The sequence below is a fragment of the Dendrobates tinctorius genome, unplaced genomic scaffold, assembly GCF_039654945.1.
Source record: "Dendrobates tinctorius isolate UK_male_01 unplaced genomic scaffold, ASM3965494v1 ptg000021l, whole genome shotgun sequence".
NCBI lineage: Eukaryota > Metazoa > Chordata > Amphibia > Anura > Dendrobatidae > Dendrobates > Dendrobates tinctorius.
In genome coordinates this window covers 38192019-38219004 of record NW_027361689.1, presented here as the reverse complement: position 1 = coordinate 38219004, position 26986 = coordinate 38192019, and the positions used below count along the sequence as shown (strand labels likewise).

The window sequence follows — 26986 nt, the reverse complement described above, 5'->3', positions numbered from 1 at the left end:
TTACTATGCGGCTTCATTTGTATTTTTGTCCCCACTTATAACTTTGGTGCACTTATGCTCTAAATATGAATGTAAATAAAAATATTGAATTATCGTTTGTAAAAAAAAAAATACCTTGTAGCTTTCTTTTTTGGATTTGTTTTGATTTTGGAAGTACCATTTTTTAGGCATTGATTTTGTATCTGATCTCTGGTATGGAAGAAGTTAGTACCCCTATTGGTATCATAAGTGTCATTGTTTACTTTCAGGGCATAAAAATGAATCACATGACCAGATGCATAACTTGTCATGGTGAGTGTTTTACAGTTTTTTCTCCATACTTAGCTCAGCTGAGCACACATACGTTCTGGCAGGGGGGAGAATGAATCAAGCTGCCAGACACCTCTACAGATAGCTTAGCTTCTCTAGAAAGGGGTGGGCATGTAAAAATTTAACATGCCCGATCATCTTTTTTTATTTCTTCAAAACTTCATCTCTTGATCGAAAGCTGTCAACCAACTTTTCTTGTATTGTCATGATTTTACAGATACAAATCAGAGAAATTCTAGGCTGTCCCAGGCCAAAATGGGGTGTTTCTTGGTGGGTCACAGGCTTTCGTGAACAGGCTGGGGAGGGACTTAAACTTTGGTGTTGATAAGTATGCGAGAATCATTACATTAGATATACGAAATTGGTAGGTTCATCTGACTTTTTGTGGAACATGAATGGCCTTTAAAAGAATCTGAATTTTACATTGTATTCTCAAGTGGCAAGATGTTTAGCGCCGTGACGGAATGACTGGTTTAGATCTTTACAAAAGTGATTAGTGCAGATAATTAGCCAAGAGGCATTTACAATCAGTGAATAACATTAGCTAAATTATGGTTTTAACCAATTAGGAAGGAATTGTAGTAATGAAATTTGAAGATTTTGAGGGCATAGTTAATTTTCTTAGTGGCATCTTAGGAAAACTCAGGATTGCTGCTGATGTTTTTATTGTGAAGAAAAGATAATTTTGAGGGTGCTTGAACTTTAGGAGTAAAAAAAAAAAAAAAAAAAAAGTGATTCCTAGAAAATACTGAAGACAGAAAAACCAGTAAAGTAAAGGCTAAATATAGTCATTGAAATGCTAAGTGAATTTAAGGGGAGTTTCGCATTGGCGTATGATGGTGGCATCGGAGGTGGCTTTGCTTGTTACAAACATGATTAAATGTTACAAAACTTTCTGAAAAAAAAATTGGGTAGTATAAAAGCTGTTTAAGCCATTCATTATTTCTTTCTTACATTTGTAGGGGAAAAATCAAATGTTGGAAGCCCTGCTGTGTCACTGCTTTTAGATTAGATCAAAGGTGTCCTTACTTACCAAGGAGTATAAAAAATGCATTTTATTCACTGTAATATAATTATGTTGCTGGAGTTACAAAGAGGGAGACATGGGGAAGCAGACTGAATCTAGCAAAACCATAAACCCACCCAATTAATGTCCCTGGGACTTCTGTGTTTTAGTCTTGAAAAAAAATGAAAAATGGAAAAAAGATAGAATCAGCTCATCACTTGACCCAACTTTGGAAGCGCTGGAGAAATTTGTATTAGTGTAGTACCCGTGGAGAGGAGACACTGAGATGGATCTTGGCCAGTAAAAAAAAGTAAGAGGTAAGGATGTCCAGCGTCACCGGCAGAGATAAATCTTCAAAACATTTTTCACGTGTGACAAAAACATTGGACGGAGCAATCTTTATCCTACAGCCTACACGTTTCAGAAAGAAACCTGTCCATGTCCAGTGAAACTGGGCTGACCTGCCTCAAGTTCGTTGGCGCACTGGGTATGAGAGCATGAATACTTTCATTGGAGCTGCCTTTGAAAATTAACGCTGGTTGTTGCAAGGCAATTTCTCATGGCTGGGGCAGGAGGCTCAGATCCTCTGGTTTAGACGAGTCCTGCACATGACAGAAAAATTAAACTTCATAGCCCCTGATGAATTCACTGAGGTGATGACACACGTCGGGTGTATAGGATGCCTTATTACATCTTAACCTGGGTCAGTAAAGTATCTTATTTAAGACATTTATAGGGGCTAGTTGGGCAAGTTTCTCTTGCTCCTTTCTTTCCTCTGCATCTTCTATGGGGATGTCTAAGCTTCATTTGTGGTTGTAGTGAAGCGATGGCCGGGGGACCACCACAATGCAGGGAGACTATGGTACACAAGATGAGGTGCAAACAACAAAGTGTTAATTTATTTACAGGCAAGGAATGCAGTGTTTAGGAAAATGCAGAAACAGGGGTATGCTATGGAAACAGACAATTTACAATGATAATATTCTCTAGCTGGGCTGTCAAACAGCATGGAGCACCAACTATAACAGCTCAGTGTATTTATCCATCTGGCAAGACAACATAGTAAAGTCATGTATGATGCTACACTAACTATAATATATTTCTGTGGAGCACTCTAGGGGCGGACTGTTATTATTAGGTCACCGAGCAGGAGAGCCGGGGAATTAGCTAGGCAACCAGAAAGGTTGGTAACTAAGCGGATTGCAGACCCCTAAAACTAACAACACAACTAGAATTAGTCGTGGGACGTACCTACAATGCCCTAGACACCTCGGCACAGCCAAAGAGTTAACTAAGCCTAAAGCAAGAAAGGGGAAAGCTAAACTGCTCTGGAGTAGAACCCCAAAGGAATAGATAGCCCCCAAACATATATTGTGAGACAAGATGAGGCACAAACACAGGCAGAAAATAGAGTAAGCAAATGATGGAGCCCAAACTGTCTAGATAGATCAGGACAGGAAAGATACTGTCTGCAATCATGCAAAAAACCCTAAGAAAAATCCAACATGTCTGATATGCAAAAATACTGAGGCCACACGACCTCTCCCCCACTAGATCAGAATTCTGGTGTGAACTGGAAGCAAAGCAAAAGATACTGATATAACAGGGGACTAGCAATACTGAACAGACTGACATAAGCTGTGGCATATGGAATGGGGTCCAGCACTGGTCCCGGCAAAGCAGAAAGCAGAGAAAGGCAAAAACTGGACCAAATGCAAAAAGATTCTAGGAAACAAATAACTTATCTGAACGATGCAGGACCAAGCAGGGGGCAAACGGACTTCAAAATTCACAGGAAGAAAACCAAATCACCAGCAACTGAGGGAAGCTTGCTGACTTAAATCTTCCCAGTCTGTAACACCTGACCTCCAATCATCCTCTTCAGGTGATTGACTTCTGTCAACCCGACCAGCTCCATTACCCGAAGCAACCACCAGAGGGAGCCCAAACTCCGAAGTCAGGTCAAAAGTGTTCACAACAGCAGACGCCCCATTCTCAACCTGCACCTTGAAGACCAGGCCGTCAGCATACACTCACTCGATTACTTTGTAAGGCTGTATTTCCCATCTCTCGCTTAGCTTACTCCTGTGGCATTTCTCTCTGACTAATACTCAGTCCCCGGGACGGAGCCGTATCTCCTGAATTGGTTTACGGCCTGTATGTTCTTTCTCCTGTAGCTGCTGACCCACCAATCGCCGTATTGTTTGCAATCGTTGCCGATGTTCCTTCACCCATGAAGTGACGGTTCGCTTCATCAGCTCTTCTGGCTGTTTTAATGTCAACTCAATGATCTCTTGTCCAGCTCTTCTAAACAGCAGCAGATATGGGGTGTAACCCATGGTGGAATGGACCCGATTGTTGGAGGTCCAGACCAACTCCGGCAGGTAGTCTGGCCAGCATGCCTTCTTGTCCTCTTCCAATGTCCTCAGCATTTGCAGCAAGGTTCAGTTGAAGCGTTCACATGCTCCGTTGCCTTGAGGGTGGTACGGGGTGGTCCGGGACCACTTGATGCCATACAAACGATACAGTTCTTCCATCACCTTGCCTTGGAAACATGCACCTTGGTCAGAGTCGATGTGCTTTGGGCACCCATACACTCGGATGAAGTCCTGACAAATGGCAGTTGCCACCGACACGGCAGTCTGATCTCTAGTCGGGATGACTACCGCGAACTTGGAGAAATGGTCGGTCACCATCAAACAGTACTGTGGCCCCTGGGCTGAGTGTCCCACGAGGAGATAGTCAATCATCAAGACTTCCAGTGGTTTCTTAGTATGTATGGTCTGGATGGGTGCCCTTTTTTCAGTACTCTTAACGAGGTCACATACCCGACACTGCCGACAGACCTCTTCTACCACGGACCCTAATCGAGGGCAGTACACGTACCGTTGTAACCACTGGTAGGTATTTGTGGACACAAAGTGGGCTCCGAATTCATGGGCTAATTTAGCAACTTCCTGGGCCTTTCCTACTGGGATGACCACCTGCCACCTTACTTCAGTGTCTTTCGGCTGTTGTCTCGTGCGATATAGCACCGATTCTCGCACCTCCAGCCTATCCCACTGGTGTAAGACACTCTTCATCTCAGCATACAGAATATCCCTCTCTTGTTTGCCTGGCTTCCCCTTCTGTGCTACCCAGCATTTCATCTGTCTCAACCGTTTGTCTTCGTCTTGAACACATCCCCATTCTTCATTGGTTCTCCCCAGAGATCGGGGTAGCGCACAGACCTCCCTACTTGACTGGACAGCAACCACTGGGGTCCTGAACTTACGAAAGTCTGGGGTTTCTTCCTCTTCGAGTTGTTCATTGTGATTCCCCACTGGTGTTACCACCGTCACTCGTGACAGGCCATCGGCATTTGCATTTTCAGTGGCAGAGAGATAACGGATGGTAAAGTCAAAGTTGGCCAGGCGAGCCACCCACTGTTATTCCAAGGCCCCCAATTTAGTATTCTCATGGTGGCCCAGGGGGTTATTGTCCGATCGAACTTGAATCTTGGTCCCTGCCAAGAAGCCCGCAAACTTCTCTGTCATGGCCCACACCAGGGCCAGGAGCTCTAACTGGAAAGAGCTGTAATTGTGAGGGTTTCTTTCGCTCTCTCGTAGGTACCTGCTAGCACACTCGATGACTCTCTCATGTCCATCCTGTATTTGGGAAAGTACTACACCGAATCCATGAAAGCTACCCTCTGTGTACAATAGGAACGGTTGATCGAAATCTGCGTAAGCCAAAATCGGGGCTGAAGTAAGAGCATTCTTTATAGCCTGGAAAGCCTCATCTCGCCTCTGGTCCCAAGGCATGCACTGGGTCTCCGGTACGCCAGCGATCCCCATCAGCAGCTCATTCAGGGGACCCGCCACCTTTGCGAAATCTTTGACAAACCGTCGGTAGTACCCGGCGAGCCCAAGGAAGGCCTGGAGTTCTCTCACTGTTCGAGGGACTGGCCAGTTCTGGATAGCAGCCACTTTTTCCGGTGAGGGTAGAACCCAATCTTGTGACGCTATGTGACCCAGGTACTCGATCTTTCTCTTGAATAGCTGGCATTTCTTTGGCTTCAACTTCAGATTATGAGCCCGCAGTCTTCCAAGTACCTGTCCAAGCAGGGCAAGATGGTCTTCGAATGAGGCAGAGAGCACAATGATGTCATCCAAGTAGATAAGGGTAGCCTCAAAGTTTAAGTCTCCCAAGCACTTTTCCATCAGCCATTGAAACGTGCCCGGAGCATTGGAGCCCGAAGGGCATCCGGTTAAACTGAAACCATCCCATAGGGAGGATGAAGGCAGTTTTTTCCTTGTCTTTTTCTGCCATGGCCACTTGCCAGTATCCACTTGCTAGGTCCAAGATGGAGAAGTACTTGGCTTTCCCCAACGCTGTCAAGGATTCCTCGATGCGGGGTAACAGGTATGAGTCTCGCACAGTGCAAGCACTGAGTTTCCTGTAATTGACACAGAATCGGATGGTCCCATCCTTCTTCTTGATGAGCACCACCGGGGCTGCTCAGAGGCTCTGACTACTCTGCACTACTCCTGAATCCAGCATCTGCCCGCGTATTGTCTTTACCTCTTGATAAATCTTGGGTGGGATGTGCCGGTATCGTTCTCGAATTGGACGAGCGTCCCCGGTCGGTATCTCGTGTGTGATCACTTCGGTACAGCCAAAATCTTCAGCGTGATGAGCGAATGCGGCCCGATTTTCCCACAGCATAACTTCTATCGACTGCACATGCTCATGGTCTAGGGCCTCCACATCTAATCCATTTGATCCAGGATGACCCGCCCTTTCCACTCTGGGGATGGAGTCTCTTCGGGCCCCGCAGCAACTGCCAGAGTCCACCCCATACCTTTTATCGGTGATAAAGACATCTTCTGACTCACCACTTCGCCCTTATGTAGGTACACCTGGGCCAGATCTGTCCCTTGTGGCAAGGTGACCTCCCCGGGGTCCACGTTCAAAGCTCTGATGGGGACGTGTCCTCGCTGGACCACCACTATCGTACGAGCTATCATGACTTCTTGGTCCGCTCCTCCACCGATCACAGGTTGAGCAATCACCTCCAGCCCGTCAAGGTTGCGATGAGTCCCCACGGCAAGGTGTAATATACTTTCTCGCTCGTCAGGCAGTATTACAGGCTCTTTCCCTGAGGCCCTGATGACCTCTACCGTCTGATAAGACGGTACACTCTTCTGCGTCCCACAGACACTGATGAATCGCTGAAGAGCTTCCTGAGTAGGTTTGTGTGTAGCAGCCTTTTTCAATAACTGGGTCCCGGTTTGGTAAATATTATCTGATTGAGTTCTCGTAGGATATTCATTCCCAGTACTACAGGCACATCTTCTTTGATGGGCTCAGGGACTAGCAGGATCCCTTTCTTTCCCACTTCTTGCCCACAGATTCGAATATTCATCCACACGACCCCTGTGACCGGGATCAGTTGTTGATTGGCAGCAAACAACCGGATCAATGTCTCCTTCTCTGGCTTGGTCAGGGCCTGAAAATGCTGTTTGAAATATGAATCTGGCATCATTGTCACTTGTCTATCAAGCAATCCACTGGAACACCCTCAAATTCGGAATGCAGGATGGGACTCCCAGCAATCAAATGTTCATTATGATAAGGAGCGGCCTCTCTTCTTGCCTCCCCCGCAGAGTGTCACGTTACTGCAGGGGTTTGTAGTTTAACAGTGGCTGTGGCTGGCTTTGAGCATAATTCCAGCAGTCTCTGGCAAGGTGCCCTTGTCCTCCACATTACCAGCATTGGATGCCTCCTCTCTGCCTAGGGGCACCCCGAGCCTGTCTTCGTGCCTCCGATGTCTGACGGGAAGGAGCCTGCACCCACTGATCCCTTATGGGTCGGCCCGAAGAGTGATTATATGAGTACGATGGGTCAGACTGTTGTTCTCCCATTCTTTGCTTCATCCGGGTTAATTTGTCTTGCATACTGACAAGAGACCGCTGCAAGTCTTGCACTACCTTGACCATCGCCTCCTGATGATTTGGGTCCCCTCTGGTATTGGTACCCTGGATACACATCACCCCAGACGCGTAGCTGTCTTCCTTGCTATGGGACACTGCTTCTGCCAGGAATTGACGGAATGAAAGAGCCGGATCTGCATGGACCTGTTCTGACAGTGCTCTCCTCAAGGATGTGATGTGCAGTCCCAGAATTAATTGTTCCCGGAGTATCCGGTCTTTGGAGCCCATGCCACCGAGCCCATCCATCGCTTTCCTCTGCACTTCTGCCAACACTTCTTGCAGAGCTGTTGCATACTGGGAGATCCCTTCCTCTTCCCACTGCAGTCTAGAGAAAAATTTGGCATGAAGGTGTCCCACGCTAGCAGTCTCACCGTAGATCTCTTCCAAGAATTGCACTAACTCCTTCAGGATACTATGGGTGAGTTCCGGCTGTAGACAGAAGTTTTTATGGGCCTTTCCCTCCAAGGCAGTCAACGCAATGTCCACTTCAAGGTCTGTGCTGATGTTATAAATCTTCAGGGTGCTTTGCAGCCGGGACACCCAATCAGACAGGAGCATATTATTGCCGTCAAACTTTGGAAGCACACTAAATATGGTGCCCATAGAGAGTGTCCTTGCAGAGGTTCCACCAATGCCCACAGCATCCCCACTAACACTAGCACTCTCGACGTTGCCGCCTGCATCTTGGTGACAATAACCCTGCTTGCAGGGCCACTTGAAGCGATGGCCGGGGGACCAACACAATTTCCTTCATAACTCAGGCATGTTTTCTTCCTGCTGAAATCTCAGCTCTCTCTCCCACAGAAAAGCAAGCCCCTCCCCTCTTCAGTGCTGGCAGAAGAAACCAAGCAATCTATACTGCAGGGAAGATCAGAATGTCCCACTGTTCTAACCAAGGTGGTTGCTGTCTCTTAAAATGGCAGCTTGTCTCTATGGTCCATAGCAACGCCAAGCTCTTACAGTGGTAGACAATTGTCATAATTAATATTTATCTTGAAATACTTTCAATATATACCCTTGAAGCATTGTTGTATTTTACTTCATTTCTACCAACCCAGGCTATTAATATTCAGGTGCCAATCCATATTCCAGTTGGGTGTCCTGGCTTGCTATCTTTTCTGCCTTTGCACTTTATTGAGCTATACAGCACTTGTTTACATGAGATTTTGCATTCTATCACCAATATATATAATATCATGCATACAGCTATTTGTTTATATGGGCTTTTTATAAACCCTTGATTGATGTAATTTACTCAGCCGTTGCTCCTTTTTGCATTTTGTGTTACTTTGGTAACCATTTTTTGTGTATTTTAAATGTTTTTAATATCCTGTTGTGGTCTTTGTGCATATTCTTGAAATAAAAATTGTTATTTTGTATGGTGATCCCTGCTTTTCCAGTATGTCTTCTTTTGTATTTGGTGGTACTCATTTAACTATAGTGTAGTAAAACCTGAGGCTACAAAAAATAGAGTTTTGAATATGCAAGTTTATTGTGATAATTGAATGTCAGTCACACAGTACCCAACATTTCGGCCGAACTGGCCTTTATCAAGGGTGTTATCACAATAAAGCATAATACCGTAAATAAAATTAGAGATTCTTTCTAAGAACAGAACAAAATATGTGAAATAAATACAGAGTCACAAACTGACATACTATACAAAAGGAAAAAAATACAGAAAAGAGGACATTTGACTAAAATGAGCAGTACATTAACAAAAATAAAAATAAAATTAGGAATCCATCATCAGAAAGAATCATCATAGTAAATCATTAAACACACGCTGTAAAAAAGGAAGAAAAAAAGGAATTATCAAATGACATAGATAAATTACAGCCTAATGCAGCCCTAAGGTACCGTAGAAAATAGTGCAAAGAGCAAGTAAAAAAGATATAAGTACATGTGTGGCTATATGTTGGAATTTCAAAGTTCTAAACAAAAGCCGGGAAAAAGAAAAGAAAAGACTCAGTAACTATCAAAGTATAACAGAAAGGAGCGGTGCAGACATATTCTATCAAAAGCTATGAATAGCTAATATAACAAACCTGAATCAGGAAATTGCGGTCAAAAGGGGGCTGCGCCGCCGCCTGTGATGAGTGTGTGTGTTGTCCGGAGCTAATGTCTTTTTTATATGTTTGTGTGGCTGACAAATGCGGTACAGCTGGTGAAATAACAGCCGCCCAATAGCGCCGATATCGAGCATGCGCAGACCGTCACATAGGACGGAAGTGAGGCATGATGCATCCGAAACCGGAAGTGTGGCATAGTGGCATAGTGATGAATAGGAATAAAGTAATGAAAGCTACTGCGCAGGTGCTAGTAATAATAAAAGAAGGAAGTGGAGCATGTTAAATAGAAAATAATAAATAGAGAATAACAGACGCCAAATGGCGCCGATATCGCGCATGCGCAGACGGTCACACAGGACGGAAGTGGGGCATAATATGTCCGGAACCGGAGGTGTGGCATAGAGGCATAGTGATGAATTTGAATAAAGTAATGATCGCTGCGGCGCAGGTGCTAATCATAATAAAAGGAGGAAGTGGAGCATATTAAATAGAGAATAAATCTCCCGATATCATATCATCTAAAGGGAAATGAAAACCGCCTATGTTGCCACATAATAAATAAAGTAGTATTAAATAAAATTGAATGACTGCCACGATATTCATGTAATAATCCATATATATACACACATAAGCATATATGAACCCGACCGTAAAAAAGGAATAGAAATATCTAGACGTGCATATCACACATATACGTGTATAAATTTGTTGGAAAATAAATGTTCATAATAAATATGTATATAGAGAAGGAAAAGGGGAAAAAAAGGAAGAAAGGAAAAATCACCAAGTAAAAGAAATAAAGGACCGAAAGTGAGTACCTTACTTCCGCAATTAGGTCTGTAAAGAAAAATAAAGAAGAGATTATTATTTCTATAATATATAAATGAATATATACATATATAGGGGACAAATAAATACATACAGATATGATCTACATAATATGTTACATGGGAAAAACATAAAAATACGCATATACATGAACGGCAATCACATGTACACACATATAAACGCGCAAATATCTATACAAGGTACAAGGTAAATATAGTGCTCCCCATTACAAGAAGATGATGGCACACAGACTCCATGACGTCATAGTGGAAATGGAGAAAAGGAAAATCAATAAAAAACCTCATACTCCCTATTAAGGCCATAAGGTTCCAACGTTTGAAGAACAAAAATCCAATAAGCCTCTCCTCCCTTTAATCTTTGTATCCTGTTGCCTCCTCGTCTAGCCAAAGGTACACTGTCAATTATTTGATAACGAAGCTGAGAAATCTGATGGCTACGCCAACATTTATATGGCAGAATTTGAATCAGAATTTGTCTATTCACATGCTCTTTTCCAACAGTACTCGGTACTGTGGAAGAGATATATTGATGACATTTTTCTTATTTGGTCGGGCGACTTGGTTTCTCTTGAGAGTTTTTTCAAGATATAAATACAAAAATTGAAGGTTTATCCTTTACTATGGAATACAATTTAGCTGCCATTCCTTTTCCTGACACTAGGGTCATTAGAGACATTGATGGTTCTCTTTCCACTGATCTGTTTGTTAAACCAATGGACAAAAATAGTCTCTTACATTTCACTAGTTGCCACCCTAAACACATAAAAAAGTCTCTCCTTAGATCACAGTTTTGCCGTATTAATCGTATAGTGTCTGACAGTCTCAATCGTAACAGTCGTTTTGTTGAAATGAAATCTAAATTTGTATCTCGAGGATATCCCGATTCTTTGTTGTCCTTTTCTCTTTTACCTTCATCTAGTTTGGCAACTCAAACTAATGGGGTGGCCTTTGTTAATACATACCATCCATTTATGTATCTCATGCATAAAGTGATTCGTCAACACTGGCCACTTCTCTCTAATTCTTACCCCCAGATACCAGAATTTCAAGTCCCACCTTTGATTTGTCATAAAAAAACAGCTAACTTATGTAATCTTTTAGGCTAGTTTCACATTAGCGTTTTCTTGCGCAGCGCATCGGGCGCATAAAAAACGCAAAGAAAAACGCAAAACAAACGCGCGGTTTTTTTACGTCATGCGCACGCTGATGCGTCAATAAACGCAGCGTTACTTGCGTTTTACATGCATTTTTGCATGCGTTTGCGTTTTTTTATGCGCATGCGTTTTTAGGTGTGACATTTCACAATAGAAAAATCCTTGAACACCAATGGGTCACCAGTGGGCGTGTGTCATTGGAATGTTTTATAGACCCTGTACTGCTGAATTCATCAGATTTTGCTGCTGTTTCCGGTGTCAAGATGGACCTGCGTCTGGATAATTTCCGCTTCAAGTTGGATCTTGACATTGCGCTGTCTCAGGCATATGCCTTTTGTTGCCAGCAAGAAAGGGAGAGGGAGAGACAGCAGAGACGGCAGCGGCGTCGGTTTTGGAGGCATCCAATTATCGAACTCCGGGCAAGCCGTGGAGCATATCACACGCTGTACAGCGAGCTCCAGGAAAACCCGGAGAAATTTGCTGACTATACCCGGATGTCCCAGGAAAGCTTCCTTGACTTGCTGGGTATGGTTGAAGGAAACATCCGGAGACGGGACACTCAGCTCCGGCATGCCATTCCTCCCGAATAAAGGCTCCTTGTCACCTTACGGTATATATGTTGTTATGTTTGCATAATTTTTTTGGCTTTTTCCATTTTTTTATTTTTTTTTTTTCGCAAAAAAATTTGGTTTTTTTTTGGCTATTGAATTTTAACATTATTTTTGGGAAATTGCTTTTTTGCATAATGGTTTTTCTTCTGGCATGTACTAATCCCAAGCCTTTATAAAATGTTTTTTTGCTATGTTGTATTAAAAAACATGCAAAATAGTTAGGCCATGTACTTTTTATTTTCAGTGTTTTTAGTAATACCCAAGACAGAAATATAATTATTTTTTCTTTTTATGTTTTGCAGGTTCCTGGCAACTGGAGAGAGTCTTTCATCCCTGCATTTCCAGTACCGGCTGGGAATCTCAACTTTATCCGGGATTGTTGCCGACACCTGCAGGGCTCTGTGGGATGTTCTGTGTCCGGAGTTTCTGCCATTGCCCACTGCCGAAAAGTGGCTTCAAATATCGGACAAATTCTGGGCAGTCTGCAATTTCCCGAACTGCCTAGGAGCGGTGGACGGGAAGCACATCCGCATCACAAAACCTGCAAGAAGTGGCTCTGAGTACTACAACTACAAGAAGTACTTTTCCACAGTACTAATGGCCATTGCGGATGCAGACTGCCGGTTTGTGGCGGTGGACATAGGGGCATTCGGACGGGGCAACGATTCCCAGACTTTTAAGAACTCTCATATGGGCCGGAGGTTGTACGGCAACCATTTCAATTTTCCACTGGCACGGCCTCTTCCCCAAACCCAAACTCCACCACTGCCATTTGTAGTGGTTGGGGATGAGGCATTTCAGATGTGCCAAAACCTGCTGAAGCCGTACTCCAGCCGTGACTTGGACCACCCCAAGAAAATTTTCAACTACAGGCTTACGAGGGCTCGCAGGACTGTAGAGTGCGCCTTTGGCATTCTAGTGTCCAGATGGCGAATTCTCAGCACCACCATCAATCTCAAAATGGAAACAGTGGATGAGGTGGTGAAGGCGTGCGTGGTTCTGCACAATTTTGTTATGGCAAAGGAGAGGCCGAACTTTGACATGGATGAACCTGCTGCCAACCCTTTGCCAGATTTTACTCAGCACCCTCTTCGGTCATCAGTCGAAGTTGCCCAAATGAGGGACCAATTTGCGGACTTCTTTTTATCCGATGTGGGTCGTGTAGCATGGCAGGATCAAATGGTTTAATAGTTTTGTTGTTTGGTAAAAATAAAATACATGTTTTTTTATACCTGTACCCAGTGTACTGTGTCTTAATACACTCCACTACTCACCTGCCCAGGTTAAAGGAAAGAAAGGGAAACCACCATAAATATATATATATATATGTGTGTATGTATATATATATGTATATATATGTATATATATATATGTATATATATATATATACAGTGCCTACAAGTAGTATTCAACCCCCTGCAGATTTAGCAGGTTTACACATTCGGAATTAACTTTGCATTGTGACATTTGGACTGTAGATCAGCCTGGAAGTGTGAAATGCACTGCAGCAAAAAAGAATGTTATTTCTTTTATTATTTTTTTTTTAAATTGTGAAAAGTTTATTCAGAGGGTCATTTATTATTCAACCCCTCAAACCACCAGAATTCTGTTTGATTCCCCTAAAGTATTAAGAAGTATTTCAGGCACAAACAACAATGAGCTTCACATGTTTGGATTAATTATCTCTTTTTCCAGCCTTTTCTGACTAATTAAGACCCTCCCCAAACTTGTGAACAGCACTCATACTTGGTCAGCATGGGAAAGACAAGGGAGCATTCCAAGGCCATCAGAGACAAGATCGTGGAGGGTCACAAGGCTGGCAAGGGGTACAAAACCCTTTCCAAGGAGTTGGGCCTACCTGTCTCCACTGTTGGAAGCATCATCCTAAAGTGGAAGGCTTATGGAACTACTGTTAGCCTTCCACGGCCTGGACAGCCTTTGAAAGTTTCCTCCCGTGCCGAGGCCAGGCTTGTCCGAAGAGTCAAGGCTAACCCAAGGACAACAAAGAAGGAGCTCCGGGAAGATCTCATGGCAGTGGGGACATTGGTTTCAGTCAATACCATAAGTAACGTACTCCACCGCAATGGTCTCCGTTCCAGATGAGCCCGTAAGGTACCTTTACTTTCAAAGCGTCATGTCAAGGCTCGTCTACAGTTTGCTCATGATCACTTGGAGGACTCTGAGACAGACTGGTTCAAGGTTCTCTGGTCTGATGAGACCAAGATCGAGATCTTTGGTGCCAACCACACACGTGACGTTTGGAGACTGGATGGCACTGCATACGACCCCAAGAATACCATCCCTACAGTCAAGCATGGTGGTGGCAGCATCATGCTGTGGGGCTGTTTCTCAGCCAAGGGGCCTGGCCATCTTGTCCGCATCCATGGGAAGATGGATAGCATGGCCTACCTGGAGATTTTGGCCAACAACCTCCGCACCTCCATCATGGATCTTAAGATGGGTCGTCATTTCATCTTCCAACAAGAGAACGACCCAAAGCACACAGCCAAGAAAACCAAGGCCTGGTTCAAGAGGGAAAAAATCAAGGTGTTGCAGTGGCCTAGTCAGTCTCCTGACCTTAACCCAATTGAAAACTTGTAGAAGGAGCTCAAGATTAAAGTCCACATGAGACACCCAAAGAACCTAGATAACTTGGAGAAGATCTGCATGGAGGAGTGGGCCAAGATACCTCCAGAGACCTGTGCCGGCCGGATCAGGTCTTATAAAAGACGATTATTAGCTGTAATTGCAAACAAGGGTTATTCCACAAAATATTAAACCTAGGGGTTGAATAATAATTGATCCACACTTTTATGTTTAAAATTTATTAAAATTTAACTGAGCAACATAACTTGTTGGTTTGTAAGATTTATGCATCTGTTAATAAATCCTGCTTTTGTTTGAAGTTTGCAGACTCTAACTTATTTGCATCTTATCAAACCTGCTAAATCTGCAGGGGGTTGAATACTACTTGTAGGCACTGTATGTGTATATGTATATATGTATGTGTATATATATATATATATGTATATATATGTATATGTGTATATATATATATGTGTATGTATATATATATATGTATATGTGTATATATATATATGTGTATGTATATATATATGTATATGTGTATATATATGTGTATGTATATATATGTATATGTATATATATATATGTGTGTATATATGTATATATATGTAAATATATATATATATATATATATAGGTGTATATATATATATTGTGGTGTAGTTACCACTATGTCAGCTAGGGGGCGCTGTGTGGGTGTCCCAGGATGGGTGTACAGGCACATTCAGTGTGGTAACAGGAGCAGGGTCCTAAATGACCATTATGGGTCTCAAGGTGGGTGGCCTTGGGATGCAGGCTCCAGGGTGTATTGATCAGCAGAGGTACTGCTGATCTTTCTGTTACACTGTGTCAGGGAAGCCTGTGTGTGTCTATACAACCTTTAGTGATGTCATAGCCATGTGATCACCTGTGGGTGTGGTTACAGGGCTATGTAATTGAGGTGTTTGGCACATGTGAGAGAGTGTGAGAGTGAGTTTGTCTGAGTGTGGACAGACTTCCATGTGTCCAGGTGGGACACTACAGAGAGTGTATATGGGGAGGACTACAGCTCCCAGCATGTGCTGAGACTCTCAGTCCGAGTCTGAAGCCACGGACATTTCTGTTCCTTTGCCTGAAGTGAAGGTTACATTTCAGTGTTATGCTGTCTATGGTTTATGGAGTAATAAACCTGGTGAAATTTTAAAGGAACGTGCCTCATGTTTGTCTCCCGCTGCACCTAAGCGAGTCGAATCCCTACAATTGGTGACAGACTGCGGGCAGCGACTCCCAGAAGCACGTGTGGCAGCGCTGGCGATTCTGAGCCAGGAGAGCAGACGGTCTGACAACCGTGAGTAATACTGACCGAGGTCAGAGAAAGTGACTGTATTAATATTTGTGGGATACCTCTGGAGGAGAAGAGGCGTCCAGGAACCTGTGTGGCCGACACAGGTAACAGACAGGAGTCTGTGTTGCACTGACCAGGGTCAGTGAGAGACTGTGTTCCTGGAGGGGTCAGTGAGCAAGGTCCTGGAGGGTCAGTGTTGGGAGGTTCTGGGAGAGGAATCGGATCCCTGGAACACGTGCTATGACCTTGGACCTGGTGAGGCATGTGTTGGGCAGTCTCAGGCGGAGACGGATGTCCTAAAGAGCACCCGCTGAGCCCCTGGACCTGGTGAGGCTGGTGTGTTGGGAGACCCTGGGAGGAGGGTCGGCTCCCTGAATAGCACCCGGTGTACCCTGTGTGTTGGACGGTCTCAGGTGGAGACGGTACGTCCTGAGTGGCACACGAACAGGACATGTGAGAGACTGTGCATGTGTTTTTTCTCTTTTTTTTTCTTTTCCTCTGCAAAACCTGAAGGTGCTTGCTGTGGCTCAGTGGGGTCACGAAGGTCTCGCAGCACAAGGACCTGGTGTTTTCTTTAAGGGATCTGCCCTGGGAGCATTGGTAGCAGACGCTGTCTGTCTACACCATCCTGCTGCAGCTTTATTGCATGTGACTAAGCGGATACAGTAGTTGTGGCTTTACACAACTATTAAGGGTGAGTACCCTGTATTATTGCTGCATAACCCATTATACCTGCACTGGTAAGGCCCTATGGGCGCACTTTTGTGGCTTTTTTATCTTTGAGGGTGACAAGCGGTTTCCAGTAACCCAGCGGGGTTACGAAGGTGACAAGCGGCTTCCGGTGGATCGGCGGGTCCACGAAGATGGCGCAGCAGGAGCTGCAGTGACACCAGCCGCAGTGTATGTGTGTGAACAGCAGCCGGAGGTGCCGGTGATCAGTGACAGCAGGAGCTGTGGTGGTGCCAGCAAAGACTTGTGTGGTATCGTTAAAAGACAAACTGTACTGTGTGAACTGTGGCCTAAGAGGTTCTGCAGGACGGACATGGGGAAATCCCAAAAGGGGCGGTGACCCAAAAGGGGGCGGTGACCCAAAAGGGGGCGGTGACCCAAAAGGGGCGGTGACCCAAATTGGAGTGGTAACCCAAAAAGGGGTGGAAACCCAAAAGGGGGCGGTGACCCAAATTGGAGTGGTAACCCAAAAAGGGGTGGAGTCCCAAAAGGGGGCGGTGACCCAAATTGGAGTGGTAACCCAAAAAGGGGTGGAGTTCCAAAAGGGGGCAGTGACCAAAATTGGGGTGGCAACCCAAAGCGGGGTGGTGGTCCAGAAAGGGGCCAAGTGTGAAGAAGTGACAGCACTGGGTGTCTCAGTAGGTATGTCTGGAGTACCGCAGTGTATGTGCAGGTCTTTTTCAGAATGTGGAATATCCTTTCCGGGGAGTAATGATGGGCCACAGATGTGTACAGTGATGCTGCACCGGGAAGGAGCCTTTGGTCGGCTGGAATCAGAGAGTCAGGTGACTCTGACAGGAACTCCTCTCGTTTTCTCTCTGACCGAGAAAAACATCAGGGTTCGCTGTAAACACAGGGTCACGGTGAACTACGCAGTAGACAGAGTAGTGTTTGAGGGGACCAAAGGTGGTGAGTGCCAAGGTAGAGGAATACCACGGGACTTAGTCTATGCCTGGGAGAGGGGCCGGGACTTTCTTTTGTTTGATGACGTTTGGTCTGACGATGGAGATGCTTCGACTGTGGGGCAAGCGGACACTGAGACAGTGACGGCTCCTGACATGGACAGGTCAGAGGTAGAACTGACCAGAGGAAGAAGTACATCTGCCCAACTGACGGACCTGACGTCTCGTGATAAGACAGATGGTGGGCTGGGAGATGAGACGACTGGACTAGACACATTGGTGCTGGACGGTAACTGGAGGGTTCACTCGACTGGGGTGACTGACCCAGTGGTACCCTTTAACGATATAATTAAAGAGGTAGTAGTGAGACACGTGATGGACAAAAGAGAGCAGGATCGTGAGATACAGCTGATAAAGGAGACTGTAACAGAACATGTCGAACGGGAAAGAGTCCTAAGGCAAGCAGCTGAGCACAGAGTGGATGAGCTGGAGAAGGAAGTCTCTGAGCTCAGAGGTCACCTGTCAGCGTGTAAAACCATGAACAAGACCCTGTTGGAAGATATGGAGGTGCTCAGAGAGGCCCAAGAGAAGCATCAACAGGAGATTCTCAGGAGAGAGGATGAGCGTCGCTACCTGGCAGAGGAGAAAGATAAAGTTCTGCAAGAACTCAGTGGAGTAGTAAAAGGTCTTCTGCAGGAGAAGTGGAGGGGCGAAGACGTACAGCGGCCTTGCCCGACTGATAGCAAGGCAGAACTGCCAAAGCCCATCTTGGAAAAGGGTCCTGAAGACTGTAAATCTCAGGAAGATGGTGAGCCAAGAGCTGCACAAGACAGTCACCCGGTCTTGGCAGATACCTTGAGGGAAGTGTCCGTGGGGAACCCAGAGCCATCTGTCCAGGATGAGAGCAATTCCATGACCTTCAAGTGTGTGATGGAGGTACCCGAAGACGTGCGAGAAGCGTGTGCCAGCGAAGGTGTGCATGAGACCTTTAAAAAGGCAGTAAAGGCCTATAGTGTGAGCTGGGCACCAGAAACAGACCAGTTGGTGATACTGGCAGAAACGGAAGACACAGAGAGAAGGGTGGCTGTCCTGAAGGAGATGCACCTACAATGTCTCCGCACGAAACAGATGCTCGTGAAGCGTAATTGGAAAGCCGCTCGACGTCTGGAGCTTGCAAGGGAAGCACAAAGTCGGCTGGGCTTTGTGGAAGACATAATTCCGGTGCCCAGAAATCTGGTGGGGAAAGTCGTTGGCAGACTTGGAAAGGTGATGCAGGAGATGGTGAATCGATCCTGTGTGAAGAGAGTGAGGATCCCACCTGCTGGTGAAATCCAAGTCGTTATTGAAGATGACATGGTTCCTGTCATTGTGGTTGGTTCGGTGGAAAGCATTGGGAAGCTTCGCATGCTCCTGGAATATCGGGTAGCGTACCTGAAGGAGATTGAGCAGCTAAGACAGGATCGACTGCAGATGAATGAGCAGATAGAGAACGTCAGGTGGCGTCCCCCTCCAACCCAAGGTGTAAGGACCCGAAGGGATCCTCCAAGGAATGAAAGGACAGGTAGTCGAAGGCAAGAACGTCGAGAGTCCGCAAGTGGCCGTTCTAATCTTAGTAACATAGGCACGAGACTCGGTGGTGGACATAGCGACAGAGGGTCAGACTCAGACCAGCCAGTTGGCCCAGCTGGACGTGGGACTCATGACTGTGCGAACTGGGAGAGCCAGCCAGTGAGAGAAAGGTCGCGTGATGAAGCACACTGCAGACAGGTGGAGACTAAAGAGTGTCTGGTCACACTGACGGACGTTGACGGGAAGGCCAAAGCCCAAGGCCGAGATACTGACCGCTGGGGGCAGGGGAGGCCTAACGTAAATATGCAGTATGACTACCGAAACAGACGGAGATGGTCCTCCCGACTGGTAGGGCAAGGTGACATGGGTGCCAGGTCTCAAGATCCCTGGGTGATGTCATGTGTTCAACCCCACAAGTTTGAACAGAGGGGGGAGGTATGTGGTGTAGTTTCCACTATGTCAGCTAGGGGGCACTGTGTGGGTGTCCCAGGATGGGTGTACAGGCACATTCAGTGTGGTAACAGGAGCAGGGTCCTAAATGACCATTATGGGTCTCAAGGTGGGTAGCCTTGGGATGCAGGCTCCAGGGTGTATTGATCAGCAGAGGTACTGCTGATCTTTCTGTTACACTGTGTCAGGGAAGCCTGTGTGTGTCTATACAACCTTTAGTGATGTCATAGCCATGTGATCACCTGTGGGTGTGGTTACAGGGCTATGTAATTGAGGTGTTTGGCACATGTGAGAGAGTGTGAGAGTGAGTCTGTCTGAGTGTGGACAGACTTCCATGTGTCCAGGTGGGACACTACAGAGAGTGTATATGGGGAGGACTACAGCTCCCAGCATGTGCTTTGACTCTCAGTCCGAGTCTGAAGCCATGGACATTTCTGTTCCTTTGCCTGAAGTGAAGGTTACAGTTCAGTGTTATGCTGTCTATGGTTTATGGAGTAATAAACCTGGTGAAATTTTAAAGGAACGTGCCTCATGTTTGTCTCCCGCTGCACCTAAGCGAGTCGAATACCTACAATATATATATATGTATATATGTAAATATATATATATATATATATATATATGGGTGTATATATATATATATACACTCACTGGCCACTTTATTAGGTACACCTGTCCAACTGTGTGTTAAGACTTAATTTCTATTCAGCCAATCACATGGCGGCAACTCAGTGCATTTAGGCATGTAGACATGGTCAAGACAATCTCCTGCAGTTCAAACCGAGCATCAGTATGGGGAAGAAAGGTGATTTGAGTGCCTTTGAACGTGGCATGATTGTTGGTGCCAGAAGGGCTGGTCTGAGAATTTCAGAAACTGCTGATCTACTGGGATTTTCACGCACAACCATCTCTAGGGTTTACAGAGAATGGTCCGAAAAAGAAAAAAAAACCAGTGAGCGGCAGTTCTGTGGCCGGAAATGCCTTGTTGATGCCAGAGGTCAGAGGAGAATGGGCAGACTGGTTCGAGCTGATAGAAAGGCAACAGTGACTCAAATTGCCACCCGTTACAACCAAGGTAGGCAGAAGAGCATCTCTGAACGCACAGTGCGTCGAACTTTGAGGCAGATGGGCTACAGCAGCAGAAGACCACACTGGGTACCACTCCTCTCAGCTAAGAACAGGAAACTGAGGCTACAATTTGCACAAGCTCATCGAAATTGGACAGTAGAAGATTGGAAAAACGTTGCCTGGTCTGATGAGTCTCGATTTCTGCTGCGACATTCGGATGGTAGGGTCAGAATTTGGCGTAAACAACATGAAAGCATGGATCCATCCTGCCTTGTATCAACGGTTCAGGCTGGTGGTGGTGGTGTCATGGTGTGGGGAATTTTTTCTTGGCACTCTTTGGGCCCCTTGGTACCAATTGAGCATTGTTGCAACGCCACAGCCTACCTGAGTATTGTTGCTGACCATGTCCATCCCTTTATGACCACAATGTACCCAACATCTGATGGCTACTTTCAGCAGGATAATGCGCCATGTCATAAAGCTCGAATCATCTCAGATTGGTTTCTTGAACATGACAATGAGTTCACTGTACTCAAATGGCCTCCTCAGTCACCAGATCTCAATCCAATAGAGCATCTTTGGGATGAGGTGGAACGGGAGATTCGCATCAGGGATGTGCAGCCGACAAATCTGCGCCAGCTATGTGATGCCATCATGTCAATATGGTCCAAAATCTCTGAGGAATGCTTCCAGCACCTTGTTGAATCTCTGCCATGAAGAATTGAGGCAGTTCTGAAGGCAAAAGGGGGTCCAACCCCTTACTAGCATGGTGTACCTAATAAAGTGGCCAGTGAGTGTATATATATATATATATATATATATATATAAAATAAAAAAAAGAAAAATCTGAAATATAGTATCCCTTTCAGAGTTGGATGGCTGACCGTCCGGTATAAAGGAAAGAAAAACAAACCATAGTGTACGGCGCAGTGTGTGCAGGCGGCGAAAGACACAATAACCAAACATTATTTTGAAATAAAACTTTAACATTTATTTTACTTAGTTGGTGGAAACTGGGGGGTGTGGAGGGATGAGGAACGGCTTTGGGTGGAGTAAGGGGTTCTAGGGGAAGGAGGAACCAAAGAAGTGGGGGAAGGGAGCCGAGGCAAGGAAAGTTGTGAAGTGGGAGGTGAGGGAGGAGGGAGGGTCAGAGTCCTCTTCTTTGTTTTTTTATGACGGTGGCCCGTCGTCTTGCTGCTGTCCTGTCTAGAGCGGCTAGAGCCTGAGGACTGGCTAGACCCCGGGGACCGCCTTGAGCCTCTGGACCGCCTTGAGCCTCTGGACCGCCTGGAGGCTGTGGACCGGCTGGAGCTGGGGGACCGCCTGGCGCTTGTGGACCGCCTGCCAGGATCTTGTACCTGCTGTGGCATGCTGGTGGTGGTGGTGGATGTCCTGGCAGGGGCCGTAAATATTGAATGCGGGTCCCCCAGCTGATGCTGCTCCGAGGTGGTGGTGCTGGTGGTGGTGGCGGTCCATGCAGGCGTGGTGGCTGTGGCGGTCCATACCGGGGTGGTCCTCCTGCTGGTGGTGGTGGTGGCGGCGCTCCAGGCAGGGGTGATGATGACGGGCCATCCAGTGGTGGTGGCGGCAGCAGTGGTGGGCCAGGCAGGAGCAGCGCTTGGCATGGTGTTGGCGGGTAAGTGTCCAGCTGCACTCGGACTTGGGGCGGTATATTGGTGTCCGGCGAGGCTTGGAAGTGTGGTGGCTGTGCAGTGATATGCAGCAGAAGTAGGTAATGCTGTAAAACGAGTCAGGGGTGGCACCGGTGGAAATGCCACCGCTGACTGCTGCATAATCCTACTCTGCTGCATAGCCTGCATAAAAGCATTGTTGCAGGCCTGCATGACAGTCAACTGGAGGTCAGGGGTAAGGTATTCCGCCGTGTCCCGAGCTATTTGTGTATAAAAATGATGCGCTGGTCTGGCGAGGTCGACTTCCAGGCGCTCAAGGCGACCCTCGATAGACTTGTAGCGTTGGTCCAAAAGGAGGAAACCACTCTCAAGTCTATCGGAGAGTGCCTTGAGGCTACTCTGAACGACCGAGCTCAATTCAACGAACTCGGGCATGAGAGGCCTGTCCGAGGTCCTCTGCCGCTGCTGGCGGGAAGTGCCCGCAAAACCAGTGGCAGAGACCTGGGACAGGGGAACACCTGAGCGACCAGCTTCCTGGTCTCCAGATGACTGTGGTGCAGACCTGCAAGGTGCTTCCTCGCTGATGGATGGCTGGGAGGGGTCCGGGGCAGCTTGATGAAGGACCGCTTCGGGCCCAGGTTGCAGGGTGCTGCTCCAGGTGCTGTGAAAAGAAAAGAAAGAAATTACTACCATAAATTAACAATCGCCAACTCCTGTGGAATAGAAAAGCACAGAATAAAACAGAATACAACTAGAAAATACTTACGTTCGGGAGGCAAGGACCGGTCTTAAAAATGCCAAGGCACGATGGTATCTGTACTTCGTGCCGGTCCTTGCCGCAGCACCACTGCGAACCTGCTTCTCCTGACGGATATCCCTGTTGAAGCGGTCCTTCATCGAGCGCCAACGGGTTCTGACTTTGTTCACTGTGGGGAAAAAAAAAAAAGAAAAAAGTAAGACTATGCACTGGAGGCTGTGATCATCCAACTGTGTGTGATGATAGAAACTCCATGGAGTTAATAGCATCACACACAGTTGGGTGATCCCGGCCAAGATCACTGCTGCATCACACTGCATTTAAATACTTATGAAAATCCTTGCGGACCCGGGGAGAGGTGTTGTCCCAGCCATCCATCAGCGATTCGGCCACCTCGTTCCAGAGCCGCCGGATCACCACGTTGTCCGAGTGCAGTTGGTAACGGGTGTCCCACAACGGGACTCGCTCCTGGACTAGACGGATGAGCTCGTCGTTGTCCAGGGCGAGGTCCTCCTCCCGCTGTGGAGCCTAGAAAAGAAAGACAAACATTAATCTTTGAAAGATTTTAAAATGAAAAATCTAGAAAACTAGCTGAAGAGCCCGGCGCTGCCCGGGCATAGTAGAACTGTGGTTAGTTATAGAAAATTATAATTATCCTCCATCCCATAGTTCCGTGCCCATATACCATCATATATATCCTCCATCCCATAGTCCCATGCCCATATACCCATCATACATATCCTCCATCCCATAGTCCCGTGCCCATATACCATCATACATATCCTCCATCCCATAGTCCCGAGCCCATATACTCATCACACATCCTCCAATCCATAGTCCCGTGCCCATATACCATCATACATATCCTCCATCCCATAGTCCCGTGCCCATATACCCATCATACATATCCTCCATCCCATAGTCCCGTGCCCATATACCCATCATACATATCCTCCATCCCATAGTCCCGTGCCCATATACCATCATACATATCCTCCATCCCATAGTCCCGTGCCCATATACCCATCATACATATCCTCCATCCCATAGTCCCGTGCCCATATACCATCATACATATCCGCCATCCCATAGTCCCGTGCCCATATACCCAAACATACAAACAAACATACACACACACACACACATACACACATACACACTTTGAGCTTTAGATATTGATACACAAGCCATGAAAAAAAAATTTTGTTTTAAATGAAAATAAATGCAAAAAAAGCAAAAAACACCGAAAAAAACAACCATGAAAATTAAAAAAAAAAGAAAATAAACCAGCCTAGAAATTAAGTTTAAAAAAAAACTGTAACCAACAAAGCAGCAAAAAAAACAAGGAAAATTACCAAAAAATACTAATAAAAATTTACCAAAAACATAAAAAAAATAAACACCTGAAAGAATTTTCAATACAGTTCCAAAAAAAAAGAAAATAAACCAGCATAGAAATTAAGTTAATAAAAAAACAGTCCGTCTGTACTTACATCCCGTCTTCCCGCCCGCACTTGGCCTTGCTGCTCCTGCCGTTCCTCCGGTGGTGGTGGCGTGGTGGAGGATGAGGTCTGAAAATTAAACAAAAAAAATTAACCACATGTGTATATTTTTACCAATCCATACGGAAGCATGGTACTCACTTCTTCTGCCTCTTGCCCTGTCCCGGGGACATATTCGTCACCAGATGAAGACATGCTGCAATAAAAAAAAAGAGACATAAGTACATAGAAATGTATTGAAATTTCAGCCAGACATTAGGTTTTTCATACTTACATTGGTGCAGCTTGTGCTTTTAGCTGTGTGTCCACTCGTTGAGCAGTCTGTTAAGTATTGTGGAATCCCAGTGCCCACACCATTTTATCACCTTGTTTTAATTTTTTTTTTTTACTGTCTAGACCACATTCCAGACGTGTTTATCTTAGAAACGCATGCGCATAAAAACGCAAGCGTGCGCAAGACCATGCGCACGCATGCGTTCCCATAGGCTCCAATGTGGTGTTTTTGCGCATTCCGTGCGCAAGCGTGCGCATGCGTTTTTTTGACGAGACAGGGCGGAACCAAAAATGCAACATGTTGCGTCTGGCGCGCCTGGCGCGAAAGACAAAAAAACGCATGCGCACGAAAACGCAAGTATGCGCAAGACCATGCGCACGTCATGTTAAATATAGGTGCGCAGTGCGCATGCGCACTGGTGCGCACGATGCGCTGCGCACAAAAGCGCAAATGTGAAACCAGCCTTAGTAAGGGCAGACATTGGGAGCTCCCGTGATTCAAGAAAACAAGTCTTATTTAGGCCATTACGTAAAGGGACTTTTCCATGCTTACATTGTTTGCAATGCTCCAACATCACTAAAGGTGACACATTTACCCATCCTACAGTCATGGCCAAAAGTTTTGAGAATGACACAAATATTATATTTTCACATGATCTGCTGCTCTCTGGTTTTTATGTGTGTTTGTCATATGTTTTTATCACATACAGAAATATAATTGCAATCATATTATGAGTAGCAAAAGGTTATATTGACAGTTAGAATGAGTTAATGCAGCAAGTCAATATTTGCAGTGTTGACCCTTCTTCTTCAGGACCTCAGCAATTCTCCCTGGCATGCTCTCAATCAACTTCTGGATCAAATCCTGACTGATAGCAGTCCATTCTTGCAAAATCAATGCTTTTATTTTGTCTGAATATGAGGGTTTCTGTTTGTCCACCCTTCTCTTGATGATTGACCAAAAGTTCTCAATGGGATTAAGATCTGGGGAGTTTCCAGGCCATGGCCCCAAAATCTCTATGTTTTGTTCCCTGAGCCATTTAGTTATCACTAGAGTTGAGCGATACCGTCCGATACTTCAAAGTATCGTATCGGATGGTATCGGCCGATCTTTAAAAAAGTATCGGTATCGCCGATTCCGATACCGGAAGTCCCATTCAAGTCTATGGGACTTCCGGTATCGGAATAAGAAAAACCCTTTCCTGCCCTTGTACAGCCTCTCTGGGGTCTGTACGGGCCTTTCGGGGGGCTGTGCCGGCCTGCCGGTGGTCTGTGCAGGCTCCGGGGGGCTGTGCCGGCCTGCCGGGGGGCTGTGCCGGCCTGCCGGGGGGCTGTGCAGGCTCCGGGGGGCTGTGCCGGCCTGCCGGGGGGCTGTGCCGGCCTGCCGGTGGTCTGTGCAGGCTCCGGGGGTCTGTGCAGGCATCGTCCGATGGGACTACAAGTCCCATCGGGCGATGCCTGCTACCATGACAGTGATTGACACATTAGCCAATGATGGGACAGTAGTAGTCCCATCATCCGGCTAATGTGTTAAATGTAAAAAAAAAAAAATAAAAAAAAATAAATATTACATGCTACATACATACAACATGCATACTACATACATGCTACATTCATACTACATACTACATACATGCTACATTCATACTACATAAATACTACATGCAACATACATACTACATATATACTACATGCATGCTACATACATACTGCATGCTACATACATACCACATATATACTACATACATACTACATGCATGCTACATGCATGCTACATGCTACATACATAACACATATATACTACATGCATGCTACATACATACTACATGCTACATACTACATATATACTACATGCATGCTACATACATACTACATGCTACATACTACATATATACTACATGCATGCTACATACATACTACATGCTACATACATACTACATATATACTACATGCATGCTACATACATACTACATGCTACATACATACTACATATATACTACATACATACTACATACATACTACATGTATGCTACATGCATGCTACATACATACCACATACATAACCCATATATACTACATGCATGCTACATACATACTACATGCTACATACATACCATATACATACTACATGCATGCTACATACATACTACATGCATGCTACATACATACTACATGCTACATACATACTACATGCATGCTACATACATACTACATGCTACAT

At 45.6% G+C, this 26986-nt stretch overlaps 2 long non-coding RNA genes across 2 annotated transcripts; one reads left to right on the top strand and one right to left on the bottom strand.

Annotated features, from left to right (window-relative positions):
- Positions 1-11540: 11540 nt before the first annotated feature.
- LOC141083740 (uncharacterized) lies at positions 11541-13212 on the top strand. Its single transcript, XR_012230816.1, has 2 exons — positions 11541-11974; positions 12278-13212. It is a non-coding gene; the product is annotated as an uncharacterized lncRNA (long non-coding RNA).
- Positions 13213-24485: 11273 nt separating this feature from the next.
- Positions 24486-25026, bottom strand: LOC141083739 (uncharacterized). The gene is made up of 3 exons (XR_012230815.1): positions 24767-25026; positions 24634-24688; positions 24486-24561 (listed from the first exon to the last, which is right to left on the bottom strand). It is a non-coding gene; the product is annotated as an uncharacterized lncRNA (long non-coding RNA).
- Between the last annotated feature and the right edge of the window lie 1960 nt (positions 25027-26986).